At 42.2% G+C, this 19028-nt stretch overlaps 1 protein-coding gene across 10 annotated transcripts in view; it reads left to right on the top strand.

Moving 5' to 3' along the window:
* The window catches only part of MOB3B (MOB kinase activator 3B), a 186444-nt gene that overhangs the window by 24071 nt on the left and 143345 nt on the right, over positions 1 to 19028 (top strand). Inside the window, exon 1 of one of the 10 annotated variants that reach the window (XM_036331306.1) lies at positions 12502 to 12528. The exons of the other annotated variants lie outside the window; for them this stretch is intronic. The gene's annotated coding sequence lies outside the window, so the exon portion shown is untranslated. Of the gene's footprint in view, positions 1 to 12501; positions 12529 to 19028 lie in introns of those variants that run through there. 10 annotated transcript variants of the gene reach the window in all.

Raw genomic sequence — 19028 nt, 5'->3', positions numbered from 1 at the left:
CAAGCAAAACAGCAAAGGGCTGCCCATCAGTCCTCTGACACTTGCCCATGCTGGAAGCGCACTACTTTGCTCAAAAAGTTTCTGCACGTTTTAAAAAGTCCTGTTGCTGTAACTGGAGTTTTAAATGAGGATTTTTTTCATCTGTTAAGTAAGGACAGCTATGCGTAATAAGGCAGTTTTGCAAAGGAACTTTGCATTCCTCACAAGATACCTTATAGGTAAGTCACAGTTTTGTTCCAAGTGAGGGATTTTGAGACATAGATAGAAAGAAACTAAAGAAGGTGAACCAGGCTCAAAGGAAATGTAGCTCCTCTGGTCTGGGTTTCTGGTTTCTGGTATGTTGACTTTAATGGTAATTTTTTAAACCATTATTTGGAAGTTCTCAGAAGTTCCCAAGTCTGGTCAAGTATGGCCCCAGCATTTAAGAAGATGCAGTTAAGTTAGATGTGAAAAACAAATGTAACTCGCGATTGCCTTTGCATAAGACTAATTGAAAGGTTAATTTTAAATAAAATAATTAATAAACAAAGGTTGACTTTGAATAAAAAATTCATAAACAATATGTACTATAAATCATTTCAACATAAAACTTAATGGCAAAATGATAATTCAATCCAATATAAGACAAACAACTTCTAGAAAAAATGATGCCCTAACATTGAGATTCTTTAATGTTAGAATATACTGTTTTTCTGTGTGTACACACACACACACACACCATTCATTTCCTGCTTTAACTTGTCCCTCAGACGGTGCGATTTCCTTCATGAACCAGATGTTGCCATGCTAACCAGAAATGGCATGTGTGGAAAGCAACTTAGTAAGTTAAAGTGTCTGCCCTCGGAAATGTGCATTGGATTAGATATGATTAATATTCCAGTTATTGAAGACAGTGATGTCTTCACCTGACACATTTCCTTTCTGTGCGTTCTAAACGAGGACCTGAGTTGGTCTTGCTGGGACGATTAGCATGTGTACATGTGTACATGATGACTTGCTTCATAAGCCTGGAGGGTGAGTAGGCTTGCATTCCTACTCATCCTTTAGAGAGGGTTCTTAATGGATCGTTGAATCATAAGGAGACAGGACTCTTGGCTTCCAGCCTCAGCCTCTGGCTTCTATGGGATTTTTCTTTGTTCATCAGTTTTTCACACATAAAAGAAATAAATTATTAGCAGTGACTCTGACGTATAAAACTAAATGCATTTGCTCTTTTAAGTCCTCGGGTAAAATATATAAATGCTAAACTCTAGTATACAAATCCTATATTAATAAACGGAGGAAAACAGGCCCGAAATGAATTTAGGAACCTGGTTAGGGGACACTGGCCAGGCAGTTTGGAATTTAAACTCACGATTCTTTTCTAGTCCGTGTATCAGATGGTAATTTATGCAGATACAGATAAATTTAGTAACATGCACTTTGTCAATTCCAGGTTAAGATCTTTTGAATCAGAGGTTACAAACTGGCATCCCATGGGCCTGCTTTGGCCCTCAGAAATGTTTCCTTTGCTCATAGAAAGCATTGGTTTTCCTTTTTAGCTGTCAACCTGTAAAAACAGTTTTACATAAAAATCTGGATAACTAGCTCCTCTGGGAAAGGAAAAGATCGAGCAATTCTCGGTCTTTATTTCCACATGAGCACCTGCTGCTAGTGCTGAGTAGCTGCCCCCTTTAAACGGTGGGTGCCCCAGCGCTGTTTGTCTTTATCTCCAGCTGGAAGCACATGAGAGCCTGGTACTACACATCGGGGTTTCCTCTGTGGGTCAGAGGAGAAAATTCTGGCACTGCAAATACATAATTTAAGCATGACTAATGGTATTTGTATTCAAAGAGATTAGGTACCTGAACAAAAACTGAGGGCCTGGCTGCCTTGAACGTTTTTAGTAAGAAGTGAGTTTCTCCTAACTTTCTTCTGTTTTCTCTTAAGTTTGTCCAAGGGGGCATTTGCAAATGGTTTTCCAAGACCATGGCAGAACCAGCCTCCCCCTCCCCAGCGTACACGTCACATACTTAATTCTGACAAGTCCTCTAATTAATGGCCCAGCACAGCTCATAAGACTCCCAAAGCCAATTAAACAATGTCCACCCTTGTACCTCCCAGTAGATTGGGGAGTAGCTCAGCAAACGCAGTGATTGATATGAAAAGTAGCAACGTCTTCTTAAGCACTTGGAGTCCTGTGGTTATTCTATGAGGCACAAGCTTTCAACACAGCGGCCTTTTATCCTCTGAGCTTTGGGAGTGTGAGAACACCAGGGAGGCCACAGGCACCACAGCAGTCGTTCCCTGGGCTGGGAATCCTGGCCCTGAGGGGGGCAGCAGCAGGGGAGTGGCAGTGGGAGCAGGAGCTGGCAGCTGTCCTTGGAATAGCGTTTCCCTCTCCCATTATCCTGTTGTCCAGAAGCCCCAGTCATTCATACTCAGGGTTTCCACCTCTCTGTATACCGCCAAGGCCAGCTTCCTTTGCACCTTGTATTTCCTTGTCTTCTTTGGCTTTTCATTTGGATCTACTAAGCATCACTGAACGGCTTCAGAAAAACTGGATCAGCTAGTAGAAATTAGAGCTAGTTGGTAGAGAATCTACCCAGTGGAGGAATTTATTTACGTATAAGAAGTTAATGCCAAAACTATATAGTAAGTTAGCTTTATGTTCACTAATCTTTTTTTATTTCCTACTAATCTAGTAATTACTTAGTTCTACATATATGAAGACTGTACTCATTCTGATAAGAGAAAAAAATAAGAGCATTTTATATTATAACTACAAAAGTAGGATTTATTTAGTGTATAAAATATAAAACTACAAAAATGCAGGGAAGTAAAAAAGAAGAAATTGAAAATCACTCTATCCTACCATCTAGAGATAATTATTGTTCACTTTAAGTTTACTTTTTTCAGTCAAATATATTTTTTTTAAATTGCGATAATTCTAGACATGCCATTTCATTATCTACTTATTTGTGTATTACTAAATCATAAACATTTTCGTATCTTTAAGTTTTGTGTTAAAGCTTTTCAAAGATCTTATAGAATTACATTATATGGATACTCCATGATTAACCTATTTTTGGAAAGAAATCTTTCCAAATTTGAATGATAAACATTGTTGTAATACAAACATTCATAAGCTTTCAATTCCAAGTTTTGTACACATCTATGATTTTTTATTTGGACAAATTCCCAGAAGTGACCTGTGAGTCAAAGGTTATATAGTTGGGCTTTTTTTGTGACCTTCAGAAAGACTGTAGAAATTGACCCTACCAATGGTATTTTAGGAGAACCCTAAATAGAGAGCTTTTCTAAGAATGTCTTTCTGGGAAGCCACTCTGAATATTCTTCAACTCCTTTTACCTAAATATCTTCACCCATGAGGAAGATTAACCATGTAAGTTTCTTCAGTTGTAGGAAGAGGAGAGTGAAGGGCTGCCAGCTATGAAAATGTCTGGGAAAAGTCTGGGCCATCTTAACCATCATTCATTTGTTTTGTATCATGAATGGAAAACCAGCTCCTCTGTACGAAAACATAAATGCCTGCTGGGGAAAATGTATTTTCTTTGAGACCCTCTGGGACAAAGAAAACAAAATGTGTAATGAGACCACAGGGACACCGAAAACATTAATTAAAGAACGATTTTCAAGTTCCCTGGCAGTGTAGGGACATTGTGTGCTCTCCGGAAGGATCCGGTCAGAAAAGGAGGATTCCTTTACTGACAAAGGTTCAAGTGCCTGGCTGCCTGGGGTGGGGGGTGGGGGTGGGGGGGGGGTGGGGGGGGGGGGGACTAGATTAAATCAGAGAGGAATTTTAAAACAGGCCTAATTAAAGTGTGCTCTATTGTAAATTTAACGCACTGTTGATCTGAGTCCTGTTTTTCTATTGAGTAGATGAACCACAGCTAACCACACTCATGCTTTGGAGCATTTAGGCTGCAGAACTAACATGTTAAACATATCTGGAGGAGTTGAGAAGTAGACACTGTACTGTCCATATGCACAGTGTCCCAGTTTGCAACAAAAGAACCACACAGAGACAGGCCCTGAACTGACCCGTTGAATTTGAACTTGAAGTCCTGATGAAAAGAAGCATGTTATGTAAACAGATTAAATTTGAACAAGTGCTTCGGTGTTAGCTAATAAAATCTAAATTTTTCAGTGGTCCTCCTGAGTCTAATGAGGTTTCTAATTCCTAGCAGTAAAACAAGATTTTTCCATAATAGTTTACTTAGCAAGTATAATCTCCAGTTGTTCATGAAGTAAAATGTACCATATAAATACTATACGACTATGAAGCCTCGTTTGGAAAACTTGTTATATTTTGTCATAAAAGTAATGAATGGTTTTTTTTTGTTTTTGTTTTTTTTTTTACTCTAATTCCTTAGAAATCTGGAGTAGCATAGAGGGGTAAACCTGTTACATGCCTCAGAAGAGAATCTATGCTAAGTCTAGCAATGTGTTGCCAGCATGATTGTTTTGTAAGAGACAGTGTCTCTGAGGTATTGGGAACTATGGCTACTCCTCCTTAGGACAGGTGACTTCACCTGAGAGGAGAAGCAAGTTCCGGATCTTTCCTTTTTAATTTACCATAAAGGGAGCTCTTGAAACTTTATATATCTAGGGTGAATGCCTGGAATTCATCTTTCCTGATGGTTCTTTTGCCTGAATATCAAGCTCAATGAAGAACTTAACCCCAACAATGCTAATATGTGACTTTAGCCTAGTAATTAAAAAATATATAAAATTCAAACCCATTAGGTTTTTAACATTAACCAACAGCGATTTCCCTGAATTTCACTCATTCACCACATTCGGGGATCCATTCCTTCATTGACTCATAACTGAACTGGGTGCCAGCAAGGAGTGCAGTAGCCTCTCCAGACCCTAAGGATGGGCTCCTGGGCCTGAGGGCGCTGGCAGCCCTGTGGAGTAGGCAGGGGAAGACAGCCCTGTGAGAACTGTTCCAGGTGGAAGTGCAGGCACAGGCTGGGCGTAGCTAACCCTGCCTCAGTCCACCCCATCCCCCTCAGCTTCATTCATTTTGCTAGTATTTTCATTTATCACTGTTTTACCCTAGAGCTTTGCTACTCCGATGGAGGCACATGAGCCAGCAGCATCCGCATCACTAGCAGTTAGAACTCTCCGGACCTGTTGAATCATAATTTGCATTTTAACAACATCCCCAGGATCCAAACTGTCACAGGATTAAAGCTCCTCATATGTGGATGAGGGAGGGGCCCCGTTACAAATGTATGTGCGGAAAGAGTGAGCAGAGAGCGCCCACTCTTGATCAATGGGTGCTGGGAGGATTTAGTAATAATAGCTCTGCTTCTTACTGCTTGCCAGTGTGGCTGCTAAGCTACTTAAATATATGTTCTTACATTTCTCTGTAAGAAAGGAATGCCTGCCCATTTTGCACATTAGAAATCGTCCAAGGCCATACGGCAGTGCCAGCTGAGCCAGAAGGTGAAGGCAGGAGGCTGCCAGAGCCTCGCCGTGTTGCCTGCAGAACGCACAGGCTCCCAGGACTGGGACGCATCTCTGAATGCTCGCTTCACACTTAGTTCCCTGTATATGCGGGTCTTGTGATAGAAATTTAGCTTGCTAACCCAAACAGTCCAAAACGAGTGGATTTTCTTCTCCAGATACAATGAATAATTGCCAGCATAATGCCTGGCGGCCGCCGGTTCCAAAAGCAGTTTGGTCCTGGGTTGAATCCCACTTGCCTGCTCATTTACGGTGCTTGGTGTTATTAGATGAATACCTTTTCTGAAGATCTTTAGGAGTCTCCACTATGGGGGTCACTTGGCTGGCACACTCCCTGTGAGATATGTGGGCCTTCGGGGACTCTTTCTCTGCTATGGGCTGTAATTTACTCAGGCCTGCTTGTTGAATCAATTCTTACAAGCTTTGTGTGTTTTGTTTTGTTTTTTAACTCATGGGGTCTATTTTCCTTGTCAAGTTTTTTTCTATTCAATTCCTTTTCAATTAGAGGAAAAGTGTGACATTTTATGATTGCTGTAACAAGTGTGAACATGATGAGAATATATGAAGAAAAAGCTAACAATGTCTTCCCTCACTTTCATTCCCACTTCCTTCCTCCACTTCCTCCAGACCAGCTTCTATTGTGCCACACCTTTCTCCTTCCTCATGCAAACATATACAAGTGATATGCCCATATACAGGGTTTTCAATCGAACAAAAAATACTCTGCAAACTCTGCAGTTGGCTTTTACTCTGTCATGGACACACACACCGGCCCACCACCACCCCCACTCTCAAATCTCATTTGCAAAATTCCTTTTTCTTCACTACAAGTGCTCTCCATTTGAGAAGGGAGAGATGAGAAAGACTGCTTCCAATTTAGGCATCTCAAAATGGAGTTGTGGGAGATAGGCCTATAAAGGTGATGGTGCCAAGTAAAAGCTGCTTATAAAACGTGCAAATGCCTATGTTGATCTTAAAGGAATTAGCTTTCAAATCTAGAATATAGAAAAAGCATGGTGGATCCTGACATATGTCTTTACCCCCACTCTCCAAAACGAAGCAGCTTGATTGACAGTGATTACTTTTGGAATAAAAATAAGCCTTATTCTGGTAAAATTATTGTAGGGCCTACAATGTTGGGAAACTCGGCTGCACTCATTTCTCTGCCCCTGTCACTGCGCTGTCTTTCATCACTTCAAAGCCCCCCAGCATTTGAAAGTGAACGGGTTTCCTCCTTAATAAACAGCATGAATACACTCTGTTTTCTCTTTTCTAACCTTCTGGTTTATGTGGAGTTGGCACCAAATCCCTCGGCATGAAGGCATCTGTTTTATGTTTTGACACCAGTGATAGCCTCAAACAGTTATAAATAATATATTGTTCTTTTTAGTTACGGACTGCATAATAATTTTGTTCATACTATAGAATTCTCTTCTTCTTGTGATGAAATAATATACATAAAAGAGGATTTTAAAAGTGTAAAGTACTAGGAACGTTTGTTGCAATTTTTATCATTATTATTACCATCTTCCTCCTGCCTGGTATATGTTACTTTCAAAATTAAGAAAAATGACTACATGATGTGTTATTTGGGGCTTTGAGAAATAATCTTTATTTCAGGTTGGCATATTTGTTATAATCGTTCACTTTTCCATGCTTTCATCTGGCATCTCATTGAGCGTCCCATTGGGCCCACAGCACCTGAGGGCATTTCATTGGCAACGAAGGCACCGTGGTCCAGCGAAAAGAGCACTGAAGGAGGGTGAGAAAGCCTGGCCAGGGGGGCCTGGGACCTATGTTACTTTGGAAGCTCAGGGCAAGTCAGGTAACCTCTGAAGACCTCCTCTCCCCTCCCCGCCCCCAGCACAGGCTGAGCCACAGCAGCCCCTTCCCTAACAGGCCAAGTGCTCGCACCCTACCCGCCTTTGCATGCACTCTTTCTTTTCCTGGATGCTCTTTCTTGTCTCCCACCAGACAAGCTCCTACTCATCTTTAAATGTCCAAGTTCAAATCTCATGTCCTGTGGGAAACTCATGTCTTGTGTCCCTCTCTTAAATACCATTACTTGCTTCTTCCTCTTTAAGCAAACTTATAATTCTGCAAACACTCAGGATAATATTTTTAATATGTCAGTGTGTGTGCGTGTGTGCGCGCGCATGTGTGTGTGTGTCTAAACCTCCCTCATAAACCATGAACACCTTAGGGGCAGGGACTGTGTCTCATTCGTTTTCGTCTCCCCGGGGCCTAGAGTTTCCTCCGATGCAGAGTAGGTCATCTACACATGTTTGTTCACTGAAAGTATGAACCTCAGTTTCCAAAAAGAAAATATTCCTTTTTCATCTAGTGTGACAGTTGCCTTCGTGGGGGCCTCTTCCCAGCCAAGGAAACCTATGCTTTTATTTGCAGATGTGCTCCTTGGAAGCTGCCCTCCAACCTTTACCCTCCCCCCACCCACAGTTTATGTTCATCTCCCGATTGGGGAAATCAGTGCCCCATCACCTCCAATTTAAGCTGCACTCTATATCAGCAACACAGCTGTTCTCTCTTCCTGTGTTGAGAGAAATGAGCGTAGTGCGTTTGGAAACTGCTTTCAAAAGTGAGAGCCCAGGATCGGCAGCTGCTGGGTGTAGGTCTAAGGTCCAACCGCAGCCTCTGCAGAGGCACCTGCTACTTTCAGACCTGCTTGGGAGTGAGGGGTCCCCACACACAACACTTCTGTCTGCTTTCCATGCAGGACTGTGAAGTGACAGGGAAGAAAACCACGACAGAGAGAGAGAGAGGGAGAGAGAGAGAGAGGGAGAGAGACGGGCTGGGGGAAGTGAAAGGGGGGACTATGGACAAAGGCTGTGCAAAGGGATATGTGTACGTATAACAGCAGAGAGAAGCTGAAAAACAACATCCAATTTTCCAAAACGAGGGTGGGAACCATATGTCTAAAATCCCACCCCGCATCGTCATTTGAAACATGAAGATTCACCTTTTTAGTCATGCAAGTTACCAGTCCTCCCATAATAAGTAGGAACAGTTCATCCCTGCCATGGCGTGGTGATAGCCCTATACCAGTCCTTCTCCTCGCCCAGGCTGAAACTGCCCAGATAAGTGGGCACAGGCAGCCTTGAAGTGTGCATTATGTAAGCAAGCCTCGCCTCCTCCCTGGGCCGTGGTATTCCACTGGGCGTGCAGAGGTGATGCCCATCTCGAATCTCTTGTGAACATTTTGCAGTTCTCCGTGATACCTGCTGGGCTCGATGCTGAGCCGAGCGAGGCGGTTTGCTAAGAGTTCTCAGTCACCTCCTCTTGCTGCTGCTCCAGCAGCTGCTGCCCTGGAATTGCTAAACGTAGGAAGACTGTGTTTATTCTTTCTGATGATCTCCTTCTTCTACCTCCCACGTCTACAGCACAATAGGAAACCCATAGGTAAAGGAGCTTGAGAAAATCCTTTGCAGACCGCCAGCCCCAGGGGCGATTCAGAGCAGCATGCCAGAGGCAGGCGTGAGGCTGAGGGACAGCAGACTCCCTGTGGGGAAGTATGGCTGCTTCTTAGGACCTGTGCAAAGGATCTGCAAGAGTGAGGGTGATGGTGAAGGCAGGGCCTAGAGTCCAGTGGTGGCGAACGTTTTGAGCTCGGCGTGTCAGCATTTTGAAAAGCCCTAACTTAACTCTGGTGCCGTGTCACATATAGAAATTTTTTGATATTTGCAACCATAGTAAAACAAAGACTTATATTTTTGATATATATTTTATATATTTAAATGCCATTTAACAATGAAAAATCAACCAAAAAAATGAGTTTGCGTGTCACCTCTGACACGTGTGTCATAGGTTCGCCATCACTGGCCTAGACAGTGCGCACTTCTGTGGTGTTGTAAGGGCACCAGAGTGTGGTGTCCCAGCTCAGTCCTTCTCCCTTGCCAGTGCTCCTGCGTTGGAAGCTCCGTCAACTCTGACAGGTGGTCCCGGATCCCCGGGGTCTCTGTGCACAGGTATCTTCCTCAAAGGCATCCTTGGGCCACCATCTAAACAAGCCCTTGCGTCCTACCTGGTTTGGCTCAGTGGATAGAGCATCAGCCTGCGGACTGAAGGGTCCCAGGTTCGATTCCGGTCCAGGGCATGTACCTTGGTTGTGGGCACATCCCCAGTGGGAGGTGTGCAGGAGGCACCTGATTGATGTTTCTCTCTCATCGATGTTTCTAACTCTCTATCCCTCTCCCTTCCTCTCTGTAAAAAATCAATAAAATATATTTTAAAAAAAATAAACAAGCCTTGCCCCACTCTCCTCTTTTGTAACACTTCCCTTCTCATTCATAGCACACAGCAGTTGGTTACTGTATTTCGTGTGTGTGTGTGTGTTTGTGTGTGTGTGTTTAACGGCTTCTCCCCCACCAGATTCTAAACTCCATTAAGATAAGAATCATGTCTGTTTTGTTCACCACATCAAACCCAGCCTGACCTGGCAGGTGCCCAATAAATATTGATTGGACAAATTAAATGTAGGATTTGATCCTTTTATTACAAAGAGGCTTGCATATCAACTCCTTGAGTTGGTACTTATATAGCTAGCAATAGTTAATAGTGATGCGTAATATATAGAACTGTTTGCTGTGATTTATTGTTATTAATATTTTATCAGTCTGTGCACTGGATGCTAATGAAACATCTGCTAACACGGTCCATCTGGCAATGAAGAATGCTGGTCTAGAGCGTGAATGAGTGGTCTGTTTAAACAGGGGCAGGGCCAGTTGTCCAGGGTGGGTCAAGTGTCATCAGTTGAAGGCAATACTCAAGTTTCTATTAAGTGAGGTGTACTGGTCACTGTGACTGTATGTCTCAGAGTCCCAGGCTAGCGCATCCAAGATGGCACCTGGGTCTGGCTCTGTGGAGATGGTTTAGTGGCTGGTACCCAAGGGATCCTGAGGCCTGGATATGAGTGCCTACAGAAAAAGCCCAGGATGCATGGACACTGAGGGGGGAGAGAGAGAGAACTGAGGGATTGATTCATGCAGGCGCCGAGCCCACAGAGCAGGTGCCTGGCTGGGGAGGTGGGCAGACCTGAAAGGCAGCAGCAGGAACAAGGTTGGGGGCAAACAGCAGGTAATCATCCTGGGCCCGCTGCCCAAGGAGCCTAGATGGTGGCCCTTCAGCGAGCATGGGGTAGGGTGACTCCGAAGTTGAGGCTGACAGCAAACGTTTCCAAGTTCTTCGTGCTTTTTATTTAGAGTAGAAACAAGCCCCACATAATGGCCTCACTCTGCTCTGTGCTGACAGCTTGCCACCCATGCGCTTTGCTTGGGGAGAAATGTGCACTTCCTATGGTTTCCTGCTCCACCTGAGTTTTTGTTTTGTTTTGTTTTGTTTTGTTTTGTTTTGTTTTGTTTGTTTTGTTTTGTTTTCAGTACCAGTTCACTGCCGCTGAAGTGCAGACCCCACCTTCTCAGCCCCACCTGGTGGGCCACACACTGCCGTGACCATCCGGGAGACCTGGTTGGATCTAGGTCTTCTGGCAGCACTGACTAGCCCTCCCCTTCTCTCCTAAGGACTGAGTCTCTGAGGGGCAGCCCTGAGGAAGGGCCCCTGATCACCTCTCTTTTTAGCCCCTCTTTAGTCCTGGGCAGTCTCAGCAGGTTGTGTGTTTTCAGAGGAGCATACGTTATGAAACACAGGTAACATTGCTCACTTGGGGGCAACCTTGCCCCTCAAAGACTTAGGTAGAACTTGGTCTGAACCCCAATTTCTGGTATGTGAGTTCAACATGGCCACACACCCCTTTTCTGACTCCCCTTTGCTCTCTGACCCCTCACCCCTGCTCTGGCTCCCCTTTGGCTCCTCCCTCCCCTGTCCCCCGCCACCACTCATCCCCTCTCCCCCCCACATACCCTTTTGCTTTTCTGTCCCTTCTCCTGAATTGTGCAGTCTCCACACTTCCACTCAGAATCTGATCTGGTCCTAAGTCTTATCCTTTTTCCATTTCTCTAAGAAATCCAGTGGAAATCAGCGTTTTCCTGGGTCAGTAGTTTTATTAATGATTTCATGAGACTTGGAGCAGAGGAGGGGCCACCTCAACCGTGACCAACCCTCCGCTTGTCCCCTGCATTGCTGGTTCCCGCTCTCCTTGGCCTTCTGGCTGCTCAGGGCCAGGTCTGTAGGACCTTCTGAGGCCTAGGACCCTCCCACACACATGCCGAACATGTCAATGTGCACCCACGCCCTGCGTTAAATGTAAGGTTTTGCTGCAAGAGATGACAAGCATTTCTATAATTTGGCTTTTGAAATTGACTGTGAGTAACTCCTTCTGTTTTGACCGGCTCTGATTTCTCAGGAGTGTTACTGTTGCGTATTAGAAAGTGAGAAAATTTAGCCAACTGTTTTCATGTAGAATAAAATATCTTTGAATATTAGGTTTAACAATTAAGAAATAAACATCATGCATTTGTAGACCTTCACTTGAACAGCTGTTATTTTTTTGTGTTTTTCTCTTTACATTCTGGACATAATTATGTATCTCCCTTAAGTTTTCAAATATTTACGTACACCCATGGTGAGGTTAGACTGTAGGCACTGGAGCCAGGCTACACGGGTGATGAGACCACTTTAATAGGAGGCCTGTCCACAGACAAGACCCTAGGAGGCTGGTCCCCACCATGGCTGCAGTCCTTGCCAGGAGCAGGCCCTGTCCAGCCAACCCAATTACCCCTCGTGCCTTCTGGAATTATGATAAACACAATTTTCTTGGTCTTATTTCACATATTTTTGCAGAGCCCAACTAAGTTTAAAAATAGCCATCTGGTGCATTCCTCATGCAGGGATTTCGTCAGGAAACTGAAGCAACCTTAGAGAATGCTCTCCTGGGGAGTGCACTGGCTTGAAGTTGGGAGGAAGACAGGAAAACGGCCAGCAGGGGTACGGGACTGGCAAAGGTGTCTCCTGCATCCTGGTAGGGGCTGGGCTGGGTCTGGAAGACCCTGGGAGCCATGCTGAACCTGACCTCCTAGGCCCTGGGCAAGAACTGGCATCCCAGGACTGGCTCAGATCACAGACTCAGAGGAACAGAAGGTGACTGTCATTGATTCTTTTTCCCAACTCTGCTTCCTCCTCTCTACCCTTCCAGGCATTTTTAACGCTACTATTTTTATTAACAGCTAGATAAATCTAGATGACCAGTAAGCCCCAGAGGAGACCTGGTGTAAGCAGAACTGGTGGAACAAACACCCAGACATTATATGGAGTTTTGAGTGACCACTGGGGCTCCATGTACTTTACGTCTGGATTATGCAGTGCTTTTCCCATCCGTTAATGTTAGGTCTCTTCAGCCAAATGATAAGGTTGAGCAGGGTGGAAATTACAGGGTGTGGGTCTCAGTGGTGTTTTAGTGTAAGCCGTCACTTCCATTCATGCTGCTAGGCTTTGCAAGGGTTTTTCTTTTGTCTTTTGCTTTCTGTTCTTGTTTTTGCATTTTATTTACCATGCTCTTGGCATCATTTTATCTTTTTCCCTCCTACCTACTGGATTGATAGCATTTTCTCTCCCTTTTTTCTTTTTCTTTTGGTGTTTCATCTTTAAAAATTAGTAGCCTAGCCCAATTTGGCTCAGTGGATAGAGTGTCAACCTGCAGACTGAAGGGTCCCGGGTTCAAGTTCAGTCAAGCACATGTAACTCAGAAGGTGAATATCACAGGCTCAGTTGCAGGCTCAATCCCCCACCCTAGTCTGGGCATGTACGGGAGGCTACCAATCAATGTGTCTCTTTCTCATGGACGTTTCTCTCTCTCTTTCCCCCTCCCTTGCACTCACTCTAAAAATCAATGGAAAAATATCCATGGGTGAGAATTAAAAAACAAAACAAAACAAAAATTAGTAGCCAATGTTTAAAATGCAAATTTCTCACAAAACACTGAACTTCCAGCCTTGTTGACCAACCTGACACTGGGTTTGTATTCCTACATGGTGGCAACAATCTGTGAGAGCTACCTTCTTCAGATACATAGACTCAGCAGTTTGCCCCAGGCCCCACTCTGCTCTATTGTCTCCCTGACCCTGAGGAATCATCAGTTACTATTTCATTGGAGCTGTTGCTCTCCTAGACGTACTGTTGACTCATTTTTGTGACCTCGCTTGCCCAGAAGGCATCATTTAGCTGGAGCATTTGGTGAATCTACATGTTATCATTTCTGATACATTTTACTTCATGTCTGCCATTGTGCTTTTCATTTGTTCCACAATTTCTATGCATCCTCTCTCCTTTCTTGTCTTCTTTTGGATTGATTGTGTTGTGTGTGTTTTTGTTTGTTTGTTTGTTTGCTTGTTGTGTCTCACTACACTTTTTCTTCTGTACCACTCCAAAACTTACAGTCTGTTTTTATTTCACCCAATTCTAAAGCGGTCAGTATCTTTATCTTCCTCTGAACAACACCCTTCCCATTCATGTCCCTTTAATTCCTGTGCTAGTCTTTCGGCGTATTTTAAAACTATGTATTTTTTCTTCTTAAACATCCCACGAAGCATTTTTGTTGTTGTTGTTCTTTTAGAGCATCAATGCTTGTATTAATTTACCTATATATTTACCACTTTCAGTCCTCTCAATTCTTTATTATATTTCAGAATCTTATGTCTTCTTATATCCTTGCGATTCCTTCTTATATCTCCTCTTATATGCCTTACATCTGTGATCAATTTTCTTTTGCTCAAACTACATTCTTCAGTATTTTCTTTAGTGAGGATCTGCTGGTGGCAAGTTCTTTCTGGGTTTATCTGTCTGTGCACGTCTCAAGAGAGTCTTCCTTTTTCCCCCTCCCCCCCACTACTACTTTGAAAGTTACATATTCTATTTCTTTCTCATTTCCCCTAAAATTACTTAGCTTTGACTTTTATTTATTTATCTTTATTGTTGAAAGTATTACAGATGTCCCTTTTTCCCCTCCACTGACTCCCTCTATCCCCTCTCCCCGCCGCACCAGGCCTTCACTACACGACGGTCTATGTCCATGGATTATAAGTTCTTTGGTTAATCTCTTCCTCTTCCCGCCCCCCCCCCCCCGCCCCAATCTGAGATTCCTCAGTCTGTTCCATGCTTCCATGTCTCTGGATCTATTTTGTTCATCAGTTTATTTTGTTCATTAGATTCCATAAATGAGTGAGATCATGTGATACTTGTCTTTCTCTGACTGGCTTATTTCACTTAGCATAATACTCTCCAGGTCCCTCCATGCTGCCTCATAGGGTAAGATATTCTTCTTTTTTTACAGCTGCATAGTATTCCAAGCTGTAAATGTACCACAGCTTTTTTATCCATTTATCTACTGATGAACACAGTATATTCTTCAACTAGTTTATATATTCCTCTATCTCTTTTTTCAATGTCCTGTGGTTTTCTGAGTACGGGTCCTTTACCTCCTTCGTTATGTTTATTCCAAAGTATCTTAATTTTTATTTTATTGCAGTGACAAATGGGATTTTTTTTTTTTTTTTTTTTTTTTTTAGTTTCTCTGTTTGAGGAGTATAGGTGTTAGTTCTTTGAGTGTTTGGTAAAACTCCCCTGTGAAGCCATCTGGACCAGGGCTTTTTGTTTGCTGGGAGTTTGATTACTGCTTCTACTTCATCAGTTGATATTGGCCTATTCAGGTTTTCTGATTCTTTCTGATTCAGTTTTGGTCGATTGTATTTTTCTAGGAATTTGTCCATTTCATCCAGATTATCCAGCTTGTAGGCATATAGTTGTTCATAGTATTTTCTTACAATCCTTATTTCTGTGGTGTCAGTTTTTGTTTCTGATTTCATTTATTTAGGTCCTTTCTCGTTGTTTCTTGACGATTTGGCTAAAGGTCATTCAATCTTGTTTATTTTTTTTCAAAAAAACAGCTCTTGATTTCATTGCTCTTTTTTATTGTTTTGTTTTTTTTTTCAGTCTCTATGTCATCTATTTCTGCTTTAATCTTTGTTATTTTTATACTAACTTACTCCTTCTACTTACTCTGGGCTTTTCTTGTTCTCTTTCTAATTCTTTAGGTTGTACAGTTATAGAGTTTGTTAGAAATTTTTCTTGATTTTGAGGTAGGCCTATAATGCTATGAACTTCCCCCTCAGGACTGCTTTTGCTGTGTCCCATAGATTTTGGGTTGTTGTGTGTTCATTTTCATTTGTTTCCAGGAAGTTTTTTATTTCTTCTTTGATCTCATTTGTAACTGATTCATTGTTTAATAACATGTTATTTAGCTTCCATGTGTTTCAATGCTTTTGAGTGTGTTTTTTACAATGTATTTTTATTGATTTCAGAAAGGAAGGGAAAAGGAGAGAGAGATAGAAACATCAATGATGAGAGAGAATTATTGATCAACTGCCTCCTTCACACCCACTACTGGGGATTGAGTCTGCAACACAGGCATGTGCCTTGACTGGGAATTGAACCATGACCTACCGGTATATAAGTCAACACTCAACCACTCAGCTATACCAGCTGGCCTTGAGTGTTTTTATTACAGTTGATTTCTAATTTCATGTGATTGTGATCTAAAAAGATGCTTTATATGATTTCAATCTTATTAAACTGTTAGAGACTTGTTTTATGTGCTAACATGTGGTCCATCTTTGAGAATGCCCCATGTACACTTGAGAAGAATGTATGTTCTGCAACGTCAGGGTGAAATGTTCTGCAAATGTCAGTTAAATCTATCTGATTGAGTTTGTCATTTAGAGTCACTGTTTCCTTGTTGATTTCTTTTTTGTCTGGAAGATCTATCCAGTGAAGTCAGTAAGGTGTTAAAGACCCCTACTATCATTGTATTGCTGTTGCTTTCTCCCTTAAAGTCCTCCAGAAATTTTTTTTTAAAAAATATATCTAGATGTTCCCATATTAGGTGCATATATGTTTACCAGGGTTATATCCTCTTATTGTATCGATCCCTTTAGTATTAGGAAGTAACCTTTATTGTCTCTTGTGATGGCCTTCATTTTGAAGTCTATTTTGTCCAATGAGAGTATTGCTTTCCCAGCTTTTTTATTTGTTTCCATTTGTATGGAAAATATTTTCCCATCCCTTCATTCTCATCCTGTCTTTTGTTCTGAGGTGGATCTTTTGTAGACAGTATATATGTGGATCATGTTTTTTTTATCCATTAAGCTACCCTATGTCTTTTGATTTGTTTGGGGCATTTAATACATTAACATTTAAGGTTATTATTGGTAGGTTCTTATTAATAGCCATTTTAATAATTCTTTATGCCTATATTTCTTTCTCTATTTATTTTTATTATTACTGCAGTCCTTTTAACATTTCTTGTAATGCTGGTTAGGTGTTGATAAACTTATTTAGTCTTTTTTTTTTTTTTTCTGGGAAGCTCTTTATTTCACCTTCTATTTTGAATGATACCCTTGCTGTATGTAGTAGTCTTGGTTTTAGATCCTTGCTTTTCATTACCTTGAATATTTCATGCCATTCCATTCTGGCCTGTAGAGTTTTTGTTGAAAAATCAGGTTACATCCTTATGGAAGCTTCTTTGTAGGTAACAAATTGCTTTTCTCTTGCTGCCTTTAAGATTTTGTCTTTAACTTTTGGCATTTCAATTATGATGTGTCTGGGATGGGCCTGTTTGGGTTCTTCTTGGTTGGGACTCTCTGTGCCTCCTAAACTTGTGTGACTTTTTCCTTCACCAGGTTAGGGAATTTTTCTGCAATTATTTCTTCAAACAGGTTCTTTATCCCTTGCTTACTCTCTTCTCCTTTTACTCTTATGATGCAGATATTGTTACATTTCATGTTGTCCCACATCTCCCTTAAACTGTCCTCCAGTTGTTGTTTGTTTTTGTGTTATTTTTTTGTTAATCCTCACTCCAGGATATTTTTTTCCATTGGTTTTTAGAGAGAGTGGAATGGAGGGGGAGAGACAGAGAGAAAGAGAGAGAAACATCGATGTGAGAGAGACACATTGATTGGTTGCCTCCTGGATGTGTTCCAACCAGGGCCAGGGATCAAGCATGCAATCGAGGTACATTCCCTTGACTGGAATCAAACCCACAACCCTTCATTCTACAGGCCAACACTCTAACCACTGAGCCAAACTAGCTAGGCCTGACCTCCCTGTTTTTTTGTGTGATTTTTAAAAATATATTTTATTGATTTTTTACAGAGAGGAAGGGAGAGGGAAAGGGATAGAGAGTTAGAAACATCGATGAGAGAGAAACATCGATTCAGCTGCCCCCTGCACACTCCCTACTGGGGATGTGCCAGCAACCAAGGTACATGGCCTTGACTGGAAACGAACCTGGGACCCTTCGGTCCGCAGGCCGACGCTCTATCCACTGAGCCAAACCAGTTAGGGCTGTTTTTTAAAAAAATATATATTTTATTGATTTTTTACAGAGAGGAAGGGAGAGGGATAGAGAGTTAGAAACATGGATGAGAGAGAAACATCGATCAGCTGCCTCCTGCACGCCTCCTACTGGGGATATGCCTGCAACCAAGGTACATGCCCTTGACCAGAATCGAACCTGGGACCCTTCATTCCGCAGGCCGACGCTCCATCCACTGAGCCAAACCGGCCAGGGCAGTCCTCCTGTTTTTTAATTGTTTTTTCTTTTTGGTTCTCTAATTGAGTGATTTTTTTTCTACCCTGTCTTCTAATTCACTGATCTGATCCTCTGCTTCCTCTGCTCTTTATTCCTTACAGTGTTTCCTTTATTTCAGTTATGTCATCCTTCATTTATTTCTGCCTGGTCATTTTTCATAGTTTCTATATCTTTTCTCATGATGTTGAGCATCCTTATAATCATTACTCTGAACTCTATATCTGATAAGTTGCTTACCTCCATTTCATTTCGCTCTTCTTCTGGAGAATTCTCTTGTTCTTTCATTTGGGGCTTATTTCTTTGTCTCCCCATTTTGGATGCCTGCTTGGTTTTGTTTCTATGTATTAGGTAGATCTTAGTACAGTGGCTATATCAGTGATGGCGAACCTATGACACGCGTGTCAGAGGTGACATGCGAACTCATTTTTTTGGTTGATTTTTCTTTGTTAAATGGCATTTAAATATATAAATAAATATCAAAAATATAAATCTTTGTTTTACTATGGTTGCAAATATCAAAAAATTTCTATATGTCACATGGCACCAGAGTTCAGTTAGGGTTTTTCAAAACGCTGACATGCTGAGCTCAAAAGGTTCGCCATCACTGGGCTATATGTAGTGGTTGACCTGTGGAATCCAGTGGTACAGTTTCCCTGGTCACCAGACCTGGGTGCTCTAATAATGCTCCTTGTGCATGTTGTGTTGGCCCTCCTGTTGTAATTGAGTCTTCATTGCTATTGGCTCATTCATACATGAGCTTGACCCTCAGGCTCTACCCCCAACATAGCGTGCAGTCTGCTGGGCAGTTGCTTATCACGGGAAGGAGAATTCTCCTCTGCCTGTCTTGGATATTTACCTGTGGATATACCACTTGTGGAGCTTCTTGGATCCTGCTCTGTTGTCTGAAGCTTACCACTGAGCTTATGGGTTGGGGCCTCTTCAGAGGGCTCTGGTACAGGCCAGTGTCAGACGCTGTTTGTAACTGAATACCCTATTT

Source organism: Myotis myotis, unplaced genomic scaffold, assembly GCF_014108235.1.
Source record: "Myotis myotis isolate mMyoMyo1 unplaced genomic scaffold, mMyoMyo1.p scaffold_m19_p_12, whole genome shotgun sequence".
NCBI lineage: Eukaryota > Metazoa > Chordata > Mammalia > Chiroptera > Vespertilionidae > Myotis > Myotis myotis.
Note: the sequence above shows the minus strand (reverse complement) of the source record. Positions and strands in the feature narration are given on the sequence as shown.